Source organism: Lepus europaeus, chromosome 9, assembly GCF_033115175.1.
Source record: "Lepus europaeus isolate LE1 chromosome 9, mLepTim1.pri, whole genome shotgun sequence".
In the NCBI taxonomy this organism is placed as follows: domain Eukaryota; kingdom Metazoa; phylum Chordata; class Mammalia; order Lagomorpha; family Leporidae; genus Lepus; species Lepus europaeus.
In genome coordinates, this window is record NC_084835.1 from 14,229,035 (window position 1) to 14,250,357 (window position 21,323).

Consider the following 21,323-nt stretch of genomic DNA (forward strand, 5'->3'; position numbering starts at 1 on the left):
ACAAACGCCAGGGAGCCGAGGCAGCTCCAGACCTTCTGCTGGCAGGGTGATGTAACCTGGCCCCCGGGGCTTGCCCTCGTGCTGTCCACGCAGCTCAGTCCTGTCCACACACTTTACAGCCCATTGCGCCCATACCTACCTACTGACTGCAGCTAGAGGCAAGACGCCTTCAGTCATTCAAGGCCTTCTTTGTTTGTTCCTTTTTCAGTGTCCATCAACTTCTTGCTTAAAACCTAGAGATCCAGAGATGACTACACATAGACCTTGGCTTCCAGGATTTCCTGCTCTAGGTAACAGGAAAGACACGGCAATGTAAACAAAGCAGGAAAGCAGCACCCAAGGCGCTGGGAGAGTGTGTTCAAGGGGCAGCCAAGCAGCTCTAGGGGAGCCACAGCCTTGAGAAGGGTCCATCTGAGCTGCTCCTGCCTGAAACCTCCGCTGTTAATCAAGGGAAGACAGACAGTAGCGCATCCCCAGAAATGGGAGCAACTACTGAAGGCTCTGAATGACTCCTCAGGAGGTCCAGAGCCTGCTAATCTTTTCTGTCTGGCTGAATCACACACTGGGCCCATACTGAGTGACGAACAATGCAGGCTACGCTTGAATTCCTGTGTGTGCTCCACAACCGTCTGCTTGCTGTGACTGGGCCGCTGGCATCTGTGACCATCAGGAGCCCTCCCTGACTGTGTGAGTCCAGCAGGACAAGAAGGTGGCTCAGGCTCAGTGCCTCCCTTCAGGAGCAGCTCCAGGAGAGCAGCAGGGTGTAATGGATTAATGACGTAACAGTAATAGAGTGTGACGCTCTCAGAGAACACTCACACCCTGTGACTGCAGCCTGCTACACAGGAGGGAACAGCAGGGACAAGAGAATGGCATCCACCATAAAGGGCAAGTTTCCCTCCCAGATCAGCTGAGGCCGCTCCTGAAAGCCCGGGGTGCAGGCTGGCAACACAGGCCCAGGTACACTCGGCAGAGCTCAGACTTTGCTGGAGGCACTTTGCACCATTTGAAGAACAGCGAGGTCTCAACAGGCTCGGCTCTGTCCCCTTCTGTCTCTAAATAAATGGTCAGAGGATAAAAGCCGCTGTGGGGAGCAGCCCTGTGATGTTGCACTTCACTGTCTCTGGGGACAAGGCCGGGGCCTCTCCGCCCAGCGCCCCGCACACACCTTGGCACGTGAGGCAAGGGAAACTCGCCGCTCCGAGCCACTCCGCAGCGTCCAGCTCCTGGCGGAACTTCCAGAGCACCTCCTGGTTTCGCCCTCCCCGCCCCTCCACTGTAATTCTGTGCTGCAAACTGTGAAGCAAAAATTATAGATAATTTTTTAAAGGGAGAGAAAGCTTATTAAATACACATTAGCCGCACACAGCACAAAGCTTGAGAGGGAAAAAAGCACAGTTGGGAAAAGATTACCCATCTCTTCCCAACATCCGCCTTCACAAAGCTGATGGGCACCACATGCTGGCGGGGGGTGCCTGTCCTTTTCTTCCCTCTTCCTTCCCACGCAGCCGCCCTCCCCAGAGAAGCCACGCCCAGCCAGGCACCAAAGACGGAGGGATGCAATGTGGCCTGAGTGTCAGAGCTCAGGACTGGACCCTCAGGGCAGCAGACATGCTAAGAAATCCACAATGATTCCTGCTGATCCGATCTCCCAGAGAGACCCCGGGCACGGTGCTGGGGGAGGCGGCGGGAGAAGAGATTCACACTTTTTATTTTTAAGCACTTCTGGAGATCTTAAAGTTTTTAATGCACATGTACTGCCTTTTAAAAACAGGTATCATCTCTGTATTTAAAAAATATATCCTCCTCCTCACATACACACCAAAAATGTTCTGAGGTAAGCAACAAAAAACTCCCAGCTGTCACATGGTGGACCCCAAGTCTCAGCTTGCACCCAGTACACCACATTTTCCACCCACAGGTAAGTGGGGACAACAGATTAAAACAGACAGGGACTGGCGCTGTGGCGCAGCGGGTTAACACCACAGCCTGAAGCGCCATATGGGTGCTGGTTTGAGACCCAGGCTGTTCCATTCCGATCCAGCTCTCTGCTATGGCCTGGGAAAGCAGTACAAGATGGCTCAAGTCCTTGGGCCCCTGCACCCACATGGGAGACCCAGAGGAAGCTCCTGGCTCCTGGCTTCAGATCAGCACAGCTCTGGCAGTTATAGCCAATTGGGGAGTGAACCATCGGATGGAAGACCTCTTTCTCTCTCTGCCTCTCCTCTCTGTGTAACTATGACTTTCAAATAAATAAATAAATCTTAAAAAAAAAAAAACAGACAAGTTGGGGCACAGTGGGTAAAGCTGCCACCTGCAGTGCCAGCATCCCACATGGACACCAGTTCAAGTCCCGGCTGCTCCACTTCTGATCCAACTCTCTGCTATGGCCTAGGAAAGCAGTAGAAGATGGCCCAAGTCCTTGGGCCACAGCACCCACATGAGAGAACCGGAAGAAGCTCCTGGCTATGGGTCAATGCAGCTCTGGCCGTTACAGCCAACTGGGGAGTGAACCAGCAGATGGAAGACCTCTCTCTCTCTCTCTCTCTCTCTCTACCTCTACCTCTCTTTCTCTCTCTGTATAACTCTGACTTTCAAATAAATAAATAAATAAACCAGAGATGCAAAGTTTTTTTAGTATTTTAGGGAAACATCAATTTCCTGGAAAATTCAGTGCAAGTAGAGGAGCTCTGCTTTCTCGGCCTGCCCTATCCTTTTGGGCAGGTACATTTATTCCTGTGATATGTCATCAATCTTCCCCTCCCAGCCATCCCCTCCACAACCACCACCACCACCATCATCACCACCATCACCACCACCACCACCACCACCACAACTATCACCACCACCATCACCACCACCACCACCACCACCATCATCACCACCTCCACCACCACCACCACCACCATCACCACCACCACCATCATCACCACCTCCACCACCACCACCATCACCACCTCCACCACCACCACCACCACCATCACCACCTCCACCACCACCACCATCATCACCACCACCATCACCACCACCACCACCACCATCATCACCACCATCACCACCACCACCACCATCACAACCACCACCACCACCACCACCATCACCACCACCACCATCATCACCACCACCACTGCCATCACCACCATCATCACCACCACCACCACCATCATTATCACCTCCACCACCACCACCACGACCACCACGTCTCCTTAGCGTTCATGGCAGAGACAGGGAGCACGAGCTTTCCCGTCACACAGCACGTGGCACGTTCCCACACGCCCTCTATCTGAAACTTCCTCTCCGCGTATCCCGCAGAGGTGCAACCTGACAGGCCTCATACCCCCAGGTACAAGGCCAAGACACCGAAGCACCCTCACTCTTCTGCCTCCAGGTCTAAGGAGATGGGCTAGTTCATCCTCCCAAGCCCCTGAGAAATGCTAAGACTTGGGCGAGGGCTGGGGAAAGGCAGGGGTAGAAGAGTCACTCACTGGGAAGGCCCAGAGCTTTCCAGGGAGAGGGACACCCTAAGGGCACCTGGCCCTGTGGTCACACCAGGTGCACCTCCTCCTCCTGACTCCTCACACTGCAGGGGTCAGCAGAGATGCAGGCAAACAAACTCTGCCACAGCCAGAGAGGCTTAGGGAGGCCCACGTCAATCAGCTCCCAAGTCCATGCTCAGGAGCTGGAGACCCACACAGAAACCCCACCTGTGGCACCTCCTCCGTGGCTAGCTGATTCAGAAGGATTCCAACATGGTCCTCATTCAGACAAGACAGAGAGGCCCAACCCCAGGAGCACAACTGTGACAGAGGCCTTCCCTGGGGAGCACCCAGGCCACCACACAGCCTGTGAGCCCATCCAACACAGACTGTCCCTCCACAGCATGTCAGGGTACTGTGATTCATTCTCACAAGCCAAAAAGAACCTCAGAAAAATCACCAAACTTACCCGTCAAGTTCCCCAAGATGACAAAACACGCTGTTAGAAACCTGTGAGAGAACTACTCTGAGGAAGTGAGAGGGAGGAGGCGATAGGCAATGGGGCAGGCAAGGGGAGGAGGGGTGTTTATTTTCATGGCTAGTGAGAGCGCCACCTGCAGACAGAAACCAGGAAGGTGAGGAGAAAGCCACACTTGCAACCTCACGTGAAACCACACCTACCACAAAAACCACACACGCACACACTATCTCAGCTCAAAGCAAAAATTCTCCTCTTGACATAAATGGAGGGCTCAATCAAAAAGGGTAATTAAACCACCGTGGCTTCCCTCAAGAATGTTCTTGCTGGGTAATGGAGAAAACAGTCCAGCAGATCAGGAGAGGAGTGGCAGGGTCTAACGCACACCAGGCCTGGTTATCACCACTCACTGTGGAATGCCAGGCATCATCACGTGCCTCCGGGGACTCACGTTACCTGGTCTATATGATAAAATGACACCAGCACAGGAACTCTAGAGACGGACTGGAAAAGAACTTTTTGCTTTCCGAAAAGCCAAGCCAAAAACAACATCCTAAAATCCTGGAATTCCAGAAATCAGTAGGATCTTCAAGGATGAACCACTATCCTCGGCCTCTGTGTTATATTGCTCCAGCAAACATTCTAAGAAGCTGGGCCAATCTGATGCCCAACTCTTAACTCAGCCAGCAAAAGAAACTCTCAACTTTCTAAAAGTGACCTCAAAAGAGAAAACAGTATACTGTAGGGCGGCAGGTTAAGCTGCCACTCGGGATGCCACATCCCATAGCAGAGTGCCTGGCTGGGGTCCTCTGCTTCCAATCCAGCTTCCAGATGTTGGAGCAAGCGCTTAGGCTCCTGCCACCATTGTTCCAGACCCAGATGGAGTGTGTCCATCTCCTGGGTTTGTCCTGGCCTAGCTCTGACTGTTGTGGGCATTTGGGGAGTGAACAACCAGCTGGAAAATCAATTCTGTGTGTGTGAGTGTCTGTCTGTCTGTATGTATGTCTGTCTATCAAGTAGATGAACATAAGGAAATAAACTTTAAAATAAAAGGAAAAAGAACCAAAATCCACTAAATGCCAATTACATACCAAAAGCTTGACATGCCTTCTTGTTGAAAACTTTCCATACCAGCAGGATGAGAATGACTAATCTCTGTGCAGGAGGAAACTAAAGCACAAACAGAGTAAGCAGTGCGCTGCAGGGAACGCCCCTTACAAACGATGGACCTGGGAACCACGCTGGGCTCCTCCAGGGCTGTGGCAGCTCGCATGCATGTCTCTGCCAGACCGTGGAGAGACCCTGGGTGGCCAGTCCAGCAAGCAGTCTGAACACATCTGCAGAACACAACTACAGTCCCCACCCCTGCAACCCTCAGCCCTTAGGGAGAGGTACACCTACCTATAGCCAAAAATAACCAGGACGTTTCCAGCCAGAAACAATATAAAGAATAAGCAAGACCAGAAGACCAAAGGTATCAACTGATGTGCCTCTCCTGATATGTATCGGTTTCCCACATTTCAGTTCAATAGGGCAAGCACCTGCTGAGGTTTACTGTACTGAGCACTGTTCTCGCAACTACGTTTTAAAAGATGAGTAACATGATGCACCTGCTTGTAGGACACTGTAGCAGGGACTGCACAGGTGAATGCAAGAAACATGAGGAGTCTTCAAAGTGGAAAATGTATACCATGAAATAACTTCATGTGGATCTCAAAAATTTCTGTACCAAAATAAACTTATTTTTAAATTTCATTTCCACAAACTTTTTGACGTCCCATTGTGTAACACAAGGTTTGTTTTGAAAATTCCAATACTAATAGAAAGGACAAAGAACTTTAAGACCTTATTGGAATGCCAGATACCAGAAGACAGTGGAGAAATATTTTCAAAGTACTGAGTTAAAATCACTTTGCCCTACAAGTTTTATGAATTAGCTGAAAAGTGAAAGATATTTTCAGATGTGAAAGGATAAAGTTTGCAATGTCCAAATTTTCACTCAAAGAATTACCTTAAGAGGCGCTCCAAGAAAATAAGTTATGAACCCAACAAAAATTAGAAAAGGGAGTATAATAAGCTTAATAATCTTTAACGGCTAACCTAAATTTATAAAAGTGTTTATTTTTAGATACTATATATACAAATATCTATACTTGGCCAGCGCCGTGGCTCACTAGATTAATCCTCCGCCTGAGGCACCGGTACCCTGGTTGTAGTCCCGGTTGGGGTGCCGGATTCTGTCCAGGTTGCCCCTCTTCCAGTCCAGCTCTCTGCTGTGGCCCGGGAGGGCAGTGGAGAATGGACCAGGTCCTGGAGCCCTGCACCCGCATGGGCGGCCAGGAGGAAGCACCTGGCTCCTGGCTTCGGATCGGCACAGTACACTGGCCGTAGCGGTCATTTAGGGAGTGAACCAATGGAAGGAAGACCTTTCTCTCTGTCTCTCTCTCTCTGCCTGTTAAAAAAAAGTATATCTAGGCTGGTGCCACGGCTCAGTAGGCTAATCCTCCGCCTTGCGGCGCCGGCACACCGGGTTCTAGTCCCGGTCGGGGCACCGATCCTGTCCCGGTTGCCCCTCTTCCAGGCCAGCTCTCTGCTGTGGCCCGGGAGTGCAGTGGAGGATGGCCCAAGTGCTTGGGCCCTGCACCCCATGGGAGACCAGGAGAAGCACCTGGCTCCTGCCATCGGAACAGCGCGGTGCGCCGGCCACAGCGCGCCTACCGCGGCAGCCATTGGAGGGTGAACCAACGGCAAAAGGAAGACCTTTCTCTCTGTCTCTCTCTCTCACTATCCACTCTGCCTGTCAAAAAATTAAAAAAATAAAAAAAAGTATATCTATACTTCTACATATTACATATACACATACAGAATGTAAATTACATATTATTATATATAATATGTATAAATTAATATATGTACATTACACATATATTGTAATTTTTAAAAGACAGGGGACAGCCTTCCCAGCCCAGGCCTTTGGGCTCAGAAAGTGCTGACCTTTTCTCCCTGTGGATGCCCTCCCCACAGTGGCAGACACTTCTCTTCCACGTGACACGAGAGGAGGGTGAACACCGAGAGGCTGCCGATGGGGCCTGGGGAGGGCCCGTGTGGGATCTGCTGCCCAGCACCCACTTCCCTTTCTCCAAGGAGCAGGCTGAAGGGGTGGGGGGTACCGTTCCCTCTCCTGTCCTGGGCACTCAGTGAGAGACATCATCCAAGTGCTGCACCTTCCACTGCCACGGGTGTGACTCGGGCAGGAGCCTGAATCAGTTCCATGTGAAACGACAGACCGGAGACGCTGCAGCGAATTCTCCCAGTGGTGCTGCTGGGCGGGGACTAACTGCTTACTGCCGCTCCTGCCCTGGAGCCTGGCTCCAGTCTCTTCTTTCCGGGCCTGCTTCTTCAGTTTTCCCGGTGCCTCTGCGGGCTTCCCGACATCCTTCCAGTAAAGCCATGCTCTTGCTTGAGTTAACCAGAGAAGAGTTTTGTTGCCTCAAGAAAACTTCACAAAAGGTAGCATCCGACTGGGATCACGAGTGGCTGGTCCCCCTTTCTCTAGAGCGTATGACATCAGCCTGGGCTCTACTCACCGTCCATGAACAGCAACGCCAGACAGCCCACATTCAGAAGGCCGGAACAGGCACTACACTCACCCAGAATGGGCAGCATCCAAGCCCGAGACAGACAGAAGGGCCAGGCATGGCAGAAACACAAGGGCAAGAACAGAGCACGACAAACAGGCAGCCCCTTCATTATTCAATTACTCACTCTGTAAATCGAGAATTAATGTTCGCGGGTTCTGGTGAGTGACATAATTACAATTTAAAAAGGGCAATTAATCATCGGCTTGTTGTTCGCTGCCTTGCTGGGAGCCGCTTGCTTCGTGAGCACCAGGCAAGCCACAGAAGCATTAAACACACAAACGAATGTGACCCCCAAATTCCAGCTTTCTCTGCCCCCTGCCTCCTTGAAACTCCTCTGCCTCGGCTCAGCCACGGGAGCTCTCTACAGCTGTTTCTCATTCCTCCTGCGACAGTCCTCCACCCTCGCCTCGCCTCTACCTTCTGAGCAGCGCCACCCCCCTTCCGTGCTGGTGAGGACAACAGGGCTTCCCAACATGCTTTGCTACCTGAAAAGAAAAAGACCTGGGGCCTCTGGCTCCCAGCTCCATGAGACTAGATCCACAGTGCAAGAAAGGAGCTGAGGGAGCAGCGGAGGAGACAGAAAGCAGAAGGATGTACTGCGGACGGGGCCGTGGCCTAGAAGTCAGATCTGTGCACGGGAACACCGGCGTCGGGCTCAGGCCGCAGAGCTGCCAAGCAGCGTCTCCTCAGGACCGGCACCTTTCTGTAGACTCAGGTTACCCTTTCTCTGGTGCCGACCCCTTGGCCAGGCCCCACTGCTCAACCTGACTCCATGGATCCATGAATCCAAGCAGGAGCCAGGAAGCTAGCAGAGGCCCTTCTGGCTTCTCCCAAGCAGGTGGGAACAGAGTGTTCCCCAAAGCAGGCGCTCTGAGGGAAACACAGCAGGCATCCGGCTCCAACACATGAACCCGGAGGTAAGAACGGGTGACGGGCACTTCACTGCCACTGCACCTCAGGGCTTCTTGAGCTAGAAATGGCCGTGCTAGCCGTAGACCTCGTGGTGCACAGAGACCTGTCTTCAATGTAATGACCCTGTGGTAGACAATAACCACTGGCCATCCAGCAGCCAGTCCCCCCAACCCTGCTACCCCTCCTCATGCCAACAGAGCCCTCGTTTTAAGAGAGGTGAAGTCTCTGAACTCAGGAAGGGCAGGCCTGCTGCCAGCCTCAGAGGACAGCTGGGACTGACCTGGAGCAGTAGGGTAATTGCACTCTCCTTGGCCAGCAACTGGTCACCAGGTCCCAGTGGCAGCCATTGAGACATGGCTAAGTTGCTGCCTGTCTAGCCCGAGATGCTGGTACGAGGGCCAGCTGCCCCGTGACCGTGAAGGAAAGACCACAGGAAGTCAGTGAGTGATCCTCTGCCCACACACAAGCCGGGCTAGCACGCCACGCCGGCAATCACCTGCCTGCAGTCTTCCATACAGGAAGGTAGTATGTGCTCTGGCTAAGCTGGTAGGGCAGGCCATCCCTTGCAGTTTCATTGTGGACATCTGGGGAGTGCACTAGTGGATGAAAGACCTTTCTCTCTGTCTCCCTCTCTTTGTAACTCTCCCTCTGAAGTATATAAGTTAAAAAAAAGAAAGAAAGAGAGAAAGAAAGAAAGAAAGAGTGTTTCAAACATACAAGCACCATACTGAGACTTCATTTTTTAAATAATCAGAAATTAAAATAAAATTACAAAGGCGAATCCTAACCACCATATGTTTCCTTACTACAATATTAGTGATGAGCTCATTGGCCAAATCCGGAACACAATCAATCAGAAGGAATATTCTCCCACATTCTCTATTACTTGCTCTAATTCACTCAGAAATCCAACATATATTAGATACTGAGCTGGATGTTAAAAAGAAACAAAGACAAATAAGACAGGACTTTTTCTTGCCCTAAAGAGTTTATGATGTTAGTAAGGCAGATAAGAAATACAGAAGTGTTTTCTGCTTGTATTTATCTATTGTGATGCTCAGCAAAAAACTAAATATTTTTATATTTGACAAATGTGCCCAGAGACAATTATTTTCAAAGAATATTCTTTTCAACAAATGGTGCTGGGACAACTGGATATTTCAGACTTTAGTCTGTGAAGAACAGAGTTAGACCTCTGTGTTACGTCATATACAAAAATTAACTGTAAAGAGAACACATACTGAAATATAAGAGCCAAACCTATCAAACTCTTAGAAAAACCACAGGTGTAAACTTTTATGACATCAGGTAAGGCAAAATCCCCTCAGAAGTGACATCAAAAGTATAAGCAAGAAAGAAAAAAATAAGTAAATCAGACTTTACCAAAATTTAACATTTTTGTACTTCAAAGTCACCAATGAGTACATAAAAATACATCTAAGGAGTATGAAAAAATTTTTGCAAAACATATATCCCATTAAGGGATTCCTATCCAGAATACTCAATGAACTCCTACATCTCAAAAGTAAAACAAGTAACCCAATTAAAAGTGGGCAAAAGACCCCAGCAGACATTGCTCCAGAGAGACACACAAGCAGTCCGTAAGCATAGGAAGAGATATTCAGCATCATTAGCCAGGAAGAAAATATAAATCAAAACCATGAGATACCACTTCACACCCGCCAGGATGACTGTACTCAAGAAGACACGTGCTGGTGAGGATGTGAAGAAAGCGCGGCTTTCACACGTCGGGGGTGGGATGTACAATGGTTCACGCAGCCAGCCACTCTGGAAAACAGTCTGGGCGTTCCTGGGAAGGCTAAACGTGGAATTATCACTTCATCCAGCAACTCCACTTCCAGCTGTATTACACTCAAGAGAAATGAAAACATATTCACAGAGAAACCTGTACACAAATGTTCATACGAGCATTGCTCAGAATCGCTAAAAAGCAGAAAAAGCCCAAAGGCACACTGACTGATTAATGAATATATAAAATGTGTTCTGCCCATATAATGGAATATTATTTGGCAATAAAAAGGAATGAAGTATTTCACACGCTACAGTATAGACAAATCTTAAACACAGTATGCTGGGCCAGCATTGTGGCAAAGCAGGTAAAGCCACCGCTTGAGACATCAGCATCCCAATGGGCACCAGTTTGAGTCCCAGCTGCTCCACTTCCAATCCAGCTCCCTGCTGATAAGCCTGGAAAAGCCATGGAAGATGCAATTTGGGAGTCATGTTGTCCTCAAAAAAGAAAAAATGTTCACCTTAAAGTCCTATCCACTGTGACTAGATGTTCAAACTGTGAAAGGAACAGGAGACCCGAGACAACAAGGCCACAGCAGATGACGTCTCCCACTCCACATTCACCATAGGCAACACCTACAGGGAGAACCACAGTAGCCCCTGTGCCCTGGACCCCAGGTCACCCTGAAGTGTTCCGTAACACTGGGCAAACCCCCCTTCAGCTTGGCCCAAAGAAGTTTCCACAACAGGCGACACTAGAGGGAACCAGCAAGGACAGAGGAGGAAGACTTGCTCCTGCTTCCTGCTTGCTCGCCCTCCCTGTTCTGACGAACATCACACCAGCAACGCTCCTTTACCTGGGGGCAGCAACTGACTCCAGTGTTTAGCAGAACTCACTCATCACACACACCAGCCAGTAGAACTCTGAGCTCCTCGTGGGCCCTCTGGCTCATCTCCTGAGTTTCTGTACCTGCAACATCTTCCCTTGGATTTCCCAGGCCTACCAGCATGGCTGTTTGCTTGGGGCTGTTCCCTCCCGAAGACTCCAGTGTTCCCTTTTCACCCTTTCAATGACCTAGATAACAACCCTGTACCTAGCTATTGATTCATGACATCAAATTCCCTGTGTGCCAATCACTGTCATGGTTTCCATTCCCTGACTGGACCCTTACCTAATACAGCAGCAGTGTCCCTCTCTCAATTTTCAATTCTGTCCCCCGCCTCCCTCGGAAGACGTGAACAGGCAATTCACAAGAGAGGAAAGCATCACGCCAAGAAACACATGAAAAACATTCAATCTCCACTTGAAACCAAAGAAATAAAAGTTAATAATGTGAGACGCCAACTTCTGCCTATCAGATCAGCCAAGATAAAAAAGGCCGACGATACAGGGTTGGCCACAGGCACTCTCATTCACTGTTGAGAGGGATGTAAACTGGTGTGATTGCTTTATGGAGGGAAGTCTGATGGGACATGTCACAGATATTTAAAATTTATGTCAAAAGATAAGGCACTGCAGAGCAGATTCACTTCTTTTAATTCCTTCTGTGAATATGGCTAAAAAATTCTGGACATTACATACTCAAAACAAACATAAGAAGGTTCCAAAGAGAGGAAAGAAGCAGGCAGTCCGGCTGGGGGCCTTGGGACCTGGAGCGACATGGCACTGAGTCCCACTGGTTTTTTTCTTGCCTCATATATCTCAGATGGAGTGCTGGAGGGGACGCCAATGGGAGCAGATTCAAAAGGCCCTGCAGAAATGTCTGCTCTTTCAAGCCAAAGGACTGGGGAAAAAGCAGCCTAGCAAGACAGACACGTTTTAAACAGCAAAACTTTTCAAAAGTAACTACCCTACCCCAGCGGAACACCACAGAAAAAAAAACAAAAAATAAACTACAGGCCCATCCACAGCAACGGCTGGCTGGGGAGCCGGGACTTTCAGCCCCACAGATCTGTAAGGAGATGCCTGAACCCACCTTCCCTGCCAGATGGTGACAGAGAAAATCAAATGGCAGGCAGACCTGTGACCCCCACCCAGGAGCAGCGAGCACCCCCTCTGTAGACCTTCCTACCCTCCCACAGGCCTCCACACTCCTCCACTTCTGTGAGCAGAACTTACCCACCAACTCCCACTGAGACTAACCACGCAAATGCTATTGTCACCTTGCTTAGCTACAGTTTGGAGTTTCAGCTATCTGTGATCAAAGGTAGTCTGAAAATATGAGTGGAAGGCTCCAGAAGTAAAGAAGACATTACATTTTCAATTGTGCACCACTGTGAGTAGTGTGATAAAACCTCAGGCTATCCTCCTAACGTCTCCACTGGGACGTGAGTCATCCCTTTGTCCAGCATATCCACGCTGTATAGGCTACACTCCCATTAGTCACTCAGTAGACATCTCCATCATCAGATGGACTGAGGGTCTCACAGGGCCTGGTATGGAGGGCTCAGTGCAATCCACAGTTCCAGAAATCCACTGGCAGTCTTAGAACACATCACCTGTGGACTACTGTACTCACTTTCTCATCCATCTTGGCAGGGGTCCATTGCGCGAAGTGTTGACAGGGGAACACCTGGGGGCATTTTCCTGCCTGAAAAGATGCAGAAGAAAAAACTGCCGAATTCACTGACACTCCTTCCACCAGTAGTGGGGTGCATGCCCCTTCCTCTGCATTTGGCTGGACTTATGTCGCTTTGACCAATAGAACATGGCAGAAGTGACACTATGTAAAAGGTTAGGTCCTAGAGGGTCAGGTAGCTACCACTGCTTCTGTTGGAAAGTACACACTCCAGAAAAATCCCCCTCAAGATGCTCCCTCCCTGGACTGTCTCTGTCTGTCTGTCTGTCTGTTTCTCTCCCCGCCCCTCTTCTCCTACATCTTCTTCCCAGCAACCATGCTGAGAGAAGCCCAAGCCACATTAAAGACATGTGATGAGCTCTGTCCAATAGCCCTTACTAAGCCTGGCCTTCTAGTCATCCTAATTCAGTGTGAAAAATTTCCATGTGATTGCAGGCCTATTACTACTATTACCTTATTCAAATGTCTAGTATAAAACCAAAAAGCAAAAGAGGCATACAAAGAAAAAAGAAAGTATGGTTGACCCATTCAAAGAAACAAATTTAATTGACAAAAGTTATTTCCAGGAAAGTCCAGACATCTGACCTACTAAGCAAAAATAATTTAAAACTGTCTTATATTAAAGAGCCAAAGGTAAACCTAAGTAACAAAAGGAAATTCGTGAAAGTATATATATTAGCAGCAGTTTTAACACTTTTAAGAATAAGTTGGTCAGTTCAATTAGATAACTGAAATTGTTAATCTTGGATGTTAAATACAATCTCATTATAAACAGAAGAAATTATCTAAACAATATACCTAAAAAGAAATGAGAAGGGAATCAAATTGTCTCATCATACAGAAAAATCAACTACACACAAAAGAAGGCTGTAATGTAAGAAATGAGAAGAAATAATAAAAAAAAATAGCAGAATGGGAAAAGTCTCTCCTTCTCAGTAATTATTTAAATAAATGGAATAAACACTCCAGTTAAAAGGCAGAAGCCCACAAAAATGAATGCAAAACATAATCCAACTGTATGCCACAAGATCATTTTAAATCCAAAAAACACATAGATTGAAACCAAAATATGCTACATGCAAAAAGCAAGCAAAAGAGAGCTCGGTGGCAATGGCAATATGAGTGACAAATAGGGTTTATGAAAAAACTACTCAAAAGAAACATTGAAAAGATCCAGCAAGTATTCACATACATGTACCAGACAACAGAGCCCCAAAGCGTAAGAGGCAGACACTGCCAGAATAAAAGGGAGAAGCAGGCAGTTCTACAAGACAGTTGGCTACTTCAATACCCTACTTTCAGTAACAGATAGAAAAATTAGACAGATTAATAAGAGGAGACTTGAATAACACTATAAGACCAATTAGATTTATCAAATAAGTGTAGACCACTCCACATAGACCATTTGATGACCAAAAAATAAGTTCTAATAAATTTAAGAAGATTGAAGTCTTAACAAAAATTCAAATATATGAAAATTAAAGTACACGCTATTAAACAACCAACATATCAAAGAAGAAAACAGGAGGTAAAGCAGAAAATAGTTTGAGATGGGTGAAAACAAAGTCAACACACCAAAATCTATTGGATGGAGGAAAATCAATGATCAAAGTAGTGTTTGAAGCATAAATGCTTAAATCAGAAAAAAGAAACATCTCAGATCAATAACCTAAGTTTACACCTTGAGGAACTAGAAAAGGAGCAAACTGAGCCCAAAGCTAGAAGAAGAAAGGCCATAATAAAGATCAGGGTAGAAATAAGCATAGAAGAAAAATAAAAGATAATCAATGAAATCAAAAGTTGTTGTTTCAGAGCGGGAACTGTGGTGTGGCAGGCCTGAGAAAGCAATAGAAGATGGCCCAAGCTCTTGGGCTCTTGCACTCAAGTAGGAGACCTGGAAGAAGCTCCTGGCTTCAGAGTGGCACAGCTCTAGCCACTGTGGCCAAATGAGGAGTAGACCAGCGGATGGAAGATCTCTCTCTCTCTCTCTCTCTGCCTCTCTGTAACTCCGTCTTTCAAATAAATCTTTTTAAAAAGTTACTAGTTTGAAAATATCAGCAAAATTGACAAATCCTTGCCTAGACTGACAAAGAAAATAAAGAGCAGACACAAATAACTAAAATAAGAAATGAATGTGGGAACATTATTAGTGATTCTACAAAAATAAAGTATTTTAGAATATTATAAACAATTGTATATCAACAAAATAGCTAAGTTTGGGGCTGGTACTGTGGCATAGTAGGCTAAACCGCAACCTTAGCACCAGCATCCCATATGGGCACCAGTTCTCATACCAGCTGCTCCACTCCCAGTCCAGCTCTCTGCTAATGGCCTGTGAAGGTAACAGAAGATGGAGGGTGGCCCAAATGCCTGGGTCCCTGCACCCAACTGGAGACCCGGATGAAGTTCCTGGTTCCTGGCTTCGGCCCAGCCCAGCCCCAGCCAGCCATTGCAACCATTCAGGGAATAGACCAAAGGATGGAAGACCTCTTTATCTGTCTCTCCTTCTCTCTCTGTCACTGTGCCTTTCAAATAAATAAAATAAATCTTTTTTTAAAAAATGGGATAAGCTTAATTAAATGGGTGAGTTATTAGAAATGCAAAAATTACCTGACTCAGGAATAAATAGAAAATTTAAAAAAAAAACCTATACAAATAAAGAGAAACTAAAATCAGTAATCAAAAAAACCTCCCAAAAAAGAGAAGCTCAGAACTAAATGGCTTCAGTAGTGAATTCTACCAAATGTCTAAAAGAAAATTAAAATCAACCATTCTCAAACTCTTCCAAAAAATTTAAAGGTGTGGGGTATGATTTTTTTTTTTTAAGATTTATTCATTTACTTGAAAGGCAGAGTTACAGAGAGACACAAGTAGAGAGAGAGAGCAAAGTCTTCCATCAACTGGTTCACTCCAAAAATGGCCACAACGTCCGGAGCTGGACGATATGAAACCAGGAGCCAGGAGCTTCTTCCAGGTCTCCCATGTGGGTGCAGGGGCCCAAGGACTTGGAACATCTACTGCTATCCCAGGCCATAGCAGAGAGCTGGAATGGAAGCGGAGCAGCCGGGACTCGAACCGGTGCCCATATGGGATGCCAGTGCCCACTATGCCACATGCTGGCCCCAGGGATGATGTTTCTAACTCATGCTATGAAGCCAGCATTACTCTGACACCAAAGCTAGATAAAGACATCCCAAGAAAATTACAAGACCAATAACCCTTATGAATATGGATACAAAATCCTCAACAAAATGCTAGGAAACAGGAGCAGGCATTCGGCCTAGAGGTTAAGATCCCTGCAACCGACAATGGAGTGTCTGGGCTTGGTACCCAACTCCTGTTCCTAACTCCAGCTTCCTGCTATTGCAGATCCCAGGAGGTCAAAGTCAGGGTTTAAGACTCACATATGGGAAACATCTGAGCTGCAGGCCATATAAGGCCCAAGAAATCATTTGGTCTGGCCCAGCAAAGGCAACCACAGGCAGGACTCAAAAGTCAATAAATCTGTAGCAGTCCAATTTTTAAGTTGATAATTTCTTATGGCCCATGAATGATGTCAGAAATATCCAAATGGCCCTTTGCAGGGAAAAGGCTTCCCATCCTTGGATTGCCGCCTATGTGGGGATCTAGACTGAATTCCCAGCTCTCAGCTTTTGTCTTTGGCCTAGCCAGGGGTCACTGTAGGCAATAGGGAGTGAGCCATCAGATAGAAGCTCATCTGATTGCTCTCTCTCTTTCTCTCTAATAAAATAAAAATTAAAAAAAAATACAAGAATATAAAGATAATTAAAAATGAATCTTAATGAAGAATGGGATGGGAGACGGAGTATGAAGTGGAACAGGAGTGGGGTGGGAGGGCAGGTATGAGGGGGAAGAACCACTATATTCCTAAACTATACCTATGGAATTTGTATTTATTAAATAAAATCTTTCTAAAAAACACAAGCAAACAAAATCTAACATCATATTATAAAGATTATACATCAAGACCAAGTGGAGTTTATCCTAATAATGTAAGGCTCATGGTTCAACATGAGAAAATCAACCAATATATCATAATAATAGAACAAAAAAAAAAACTCCGATGATCATCTCAACTGGCACAGAAAATACATTTGACAAAATCCAACATATTTTTATGATAAAAAAGAAAATTCTAAGAAAACTAGTAATAGAAAGACATTTCTATTCATGGTAAAGTGTGAAAAACTCATAACATAGCCAGACTAAAAGATTTTCTTCTTAAATCATGAACTAGACAAGGGCGCCTGATTTCACCATTTTATCCAAATTTTCTGAAAGTTCTAGACGATCAATTAAGTATGAAAAAGAAACATAACACCTCCCAAATTGGTCAGGAATAAATAAAAATATTTTTACCTCATACACAGAAAACCCCAAGGAATTCAGAGAAAGCTATTAGAAATAATAAACAAATTCAACAAGTTTGTTTATTGGAGGTTATGAAGTCAACATGCAAAAAGCAACTGAGGGGCCAGCATTGTGGTATGGCAAGTGAAGCTGCCGCCTGCAATACCAGCATCCCATATGAGTGCTAGTTGGTGTCCCAGCTGTTCCACTTCTGATCTAGCTCCCTACTGATGGTCTGGGAGAAGCAGCAGAGGATAGTCCGGGTACTCAGGCCCCTGGTCCCCATGCGGGAGATCTAGGTGGAGCTCCTGGCTCCTGGCTTCAGCCTGGATCAGCCCTGGCTACTGCGGTCATCTGAGGCGTGAACCAGCAGATGGAAGAGCTAGGTTACTCACTTCCTCACTCTCTCTCTGACTTTCAAATAAATAAACCTTTGAAAAAAGAAAAACGCAACTGAGTTTCTACATAGCAGCAATGAACTATGCAGAGATTTAGGAAAGCAATTACTTTTACAATAAATCTAAAAGAATAAAATACCTAGGAGTAAATTTAACCAAGGACATGGAAGATTTACACACTGAAAACTACAAAACATTAGTGAAAGAAATTTAAAAGACCTAAATAAATGGAAAAGTATCCTGTGTTCATGACAGGAAAAATTTATATTATTTATGTATCAATGCTAACTATACTGAGTTCAGTAGTGTCCTTTCCCCACACTGCATGCCCACCAGAATACACATGACCTTATTTGGAAACAAAGTCCTTGCAAATGTAGTTAAGAGAGGTCATGCAAGATTATAGGGGACTCTAAATCTGATACGACTGGTGTCCTTTCAAGAAGAGGGAAGTTTAAGACACGGACGGCAGTGTGCTGTGTGAAGATGCAGCAGAGACTGGAACGATATGCCTTCAAGCTGAAGAACACCAAAGACTGCCACGTACCACTTGAAGTCGAGAGCAAGGTGTGGAGAAGATTCCTCCCTAAGCCTGCAGAGAGAACATGGACCTAACAGTATCTTAATTTTGGATTTCTAACCTCAACAACCATGAAGGAACCATTCTACTCTATGGTTCTTTGACACAGAGGTCCTCAGAAACTAACAAACAACCAAAAGTGATTTGAAGATTCAGTGCAAATTCCATCAAAATTCCAACAGTCATTTTTTCTAGAAATAGAAAAGCCAATCTTCAACTTCATATGGAATTATGAAAAGTGTCAAAAAATAAAAGCAAAGTTGAGGGACTAATTCTTCCTGATTTCAAACCCTACCACCACACTACAGTAATTTTTTAAACATGCACTCCTGGATTAAGAACATACACTATACATTAATGAACTAGAATGCGGAGTCCAGAGGAAATTCATGTGTGGCCAACTGATGTTCGACAAGGATAACAGTACCATTCAATGGGTAAAAGAACTGTCTCCTCAACAGATAGTACTGGCACACCAGATTTTCACATGCTAAAGGATCAGCAGGACCTCAATCTCACACTATATATAAAAATTAACTCAAAATGAATCAAAAATCTAAATATAAGAGCTAAAAATCATAAAACTCCTAAAGGAAAACATAGTAAATACTCATGTCCTCAGGTTTTTGGCAATGATTTTTTGATAGAACACCAAAAGCAAAAGCAACAGAAGAAAATGTATATAAAATAAACTTCATGCAAATTTAAAACTTTTGTACACCAAAGGACATTATCAAGGAAATGAGAAGACAACCTAGTGCCAGCACTGTGGAGTAGCAGTTAAAGCCACCACCTGCAGTGCTGGCATCCCACATAGGCACTGGTTTGAGTCCTGGCTGCTCAACTTCTGATTCAGCCCCCTGCTATGGCCTGGAGAAGCAGTAGAAGATGGTCCAAGTCCTTGGGCCCCTGAAACCATGTGGGAGACCAGGAGGAACCTCTTGGCTCCTGGCTTCGGACTGGTACAGCTCCAGCCATTGCAGCCAATTGGGGAGTGACCCAGTGGATGAAAGACTTCTCCCTCTCCCTCTCCCTCTCCCTCTCCCTCTCCCTCTCCCTCTCTCTTTCTCTGTAACTCTGACTTTCAAATACATAAATAAATATTTTTTTAAAAAAAGAAAAGACAACCTATGGAATGGGAGAAAATATTTGCAATCATATACCGAATAAAAGACTTGTATCTAAAATAAATAAATCCCACAATGCAATAATAAAAAGGTAGCCCAATTTTAAAATGGGCAAATAATCTAAACAGACAAGAAAGCTATACAAATAGCTAATAGATGCTCAACATCACTGTTCATTAGAAAAAATCATTTAAAAAATCCACAATAAAATTCTACTTTATAATTGCTAGAATGGGAGAGAGATCAAGATGATGCAACAGGGAGGGAGCTTACTGCTCTAGTCTAGGGGAAGATAATTTTAAAAAATGTGGAGAGAGTGCAATCTCAGGGAAGAGTTAGGGAGAAAATGGCAGAGAAAACTCTACTCAAATTAGAGGAACACTGTGGACCTCCATGGAGGGTGTGGACCCTCACAGCTCAGGACTCCAGCAGCCGAGAGCCTCAGCACCAGCTTTGGAGAGTGAAGTGAGACCAGAATGCAGCAGCCCAAGCCACTGGCAATAAAGCTGCAGGAAGAGCGTGACGTGAGTCCAGCTTGGAGTGCTGTAGCAGACAGTATACCTGCCAACCTAGAGGGGAAAAGATGGCGGGGTGTGGGAAGGGGGGCATGATTCTCTCTCCCCGAGCACCTGGCACCAGTACTGTTTAACTAGCAGAGTGGGGCAGGTGCCATTTTGGACATACCTAACAGCTGTGCCAGCTCATGTCCATGTACCCAATAACCAGCCGAGAGAGAGGAAACGCTTGTGTCTGGCTAGGATATCTGACAGGAGGCTGGGTGCTCACGACCGTGGGAGCCTTGTGTGCTGGGACTGTGAAAATACTGTGGCTGTGTGGGCGGGTGCAGGGTGTGTCTGGGTGTTCGGGCAGTCCCTGTGAGAGGCTCCACATGCTCAGGGCTCTCTGATTGCCTGGCAAGGGTTACTGCTGTGGAATCTGTGCTCACACTGAGATTTGCACTAATCCTTTGTGTGGTTCTTGCGGCAGTGCAAATGAATATTGTACCCACTGGGGCTAGTGAACAGGCATTGGTCTCCTTGGAGGACAGGAGGTGAACGTGAGACTAGGCCAACAGAGCAGATTAAATCTCCCCTCTGATTTAAAAAACAACAAGAAATTTACGATGCCCAGTTTGGCTGTCACACTGGACACTCCCCCACCCTGGAAAACTCAACAGAGCTTCCTGGCCATACCCACCACACGCCTCTGGATATTCACTGAAATAGCAGATAGTCCACTAAGCCACAGAGCCATAGTCCAAAGATAAAAGCCTTCAAAAGTGGGGAAAAAAACCACAAGTGTCTCCACAAATGCCTAAAAATAAATGCAGCAATTCAAGAAACAAGAATAAGGAAGACACATGATGCCTCCAAAGGAACACAACAATACTCCAATGCCAGAATGTGAAAATGAAGAGATTGAAAAAATGCCAGAAACAGAACTCAAAATATTGATCATAGAGTTACTTAGAATTAATCAGAAGCAAATCCACGGATTAAAGAAATCCATAAACGACATGAATGAACATTTTTCCTATGAAATTCACATTTTAAAGATAAATCAGGCTGGCGCCATGGCTCACTAGGCTAATCCTCCACCTTGCGGCGCCGGCACACCGGGTTCTAGTCCCGGTCGGGGCGCCAGATTCTGTCCCGGTTGCCCCTTTTCCAGGCCAGCTCTCTGCTATGGCCCGGGAGTGCAGTGGAGGATGGCCCAAGTGCTTGGGCCCTACACCCCAGGGGATACCAGGAGAAGCACCTGGCTCCTGCCTTTGGATCGGCACAGTGCACCGGCCACAGCGCACTGACCATGGCGGCCATTGGAGGGTGAACCAACGGCAAAGGAAGACTTTTCTCTCTGTCTCTCTCTCTCACTGTCCACTCTGCCTGTTAAAGTAAATAAATAATTAAATAAATCAAGATGAAATATCAGAAATGAAGAATCAGTAGATCAAATAAAAAAATGCACTGGAAAGCCTTAACAGACCCAGTGAGGAAGAACAAAGAACA

At 46.3% G+C, this 21,323-nt stretch overlaps 1 protein-coding gene across 2 annotated transcripts in view; it reads right to left on the bottom strand.

The window, feature by feature from the left end:
* Positions 1-21,323, bottom strand: part of CHCHD6 (coiled-coil-helix-coiled-coil-helix domain containing 6) — a 248,095-nt gene that overhangs the window by 168,665 nt on the left and 58,107 nt on the right. The window lies entirely within an intron of this gene.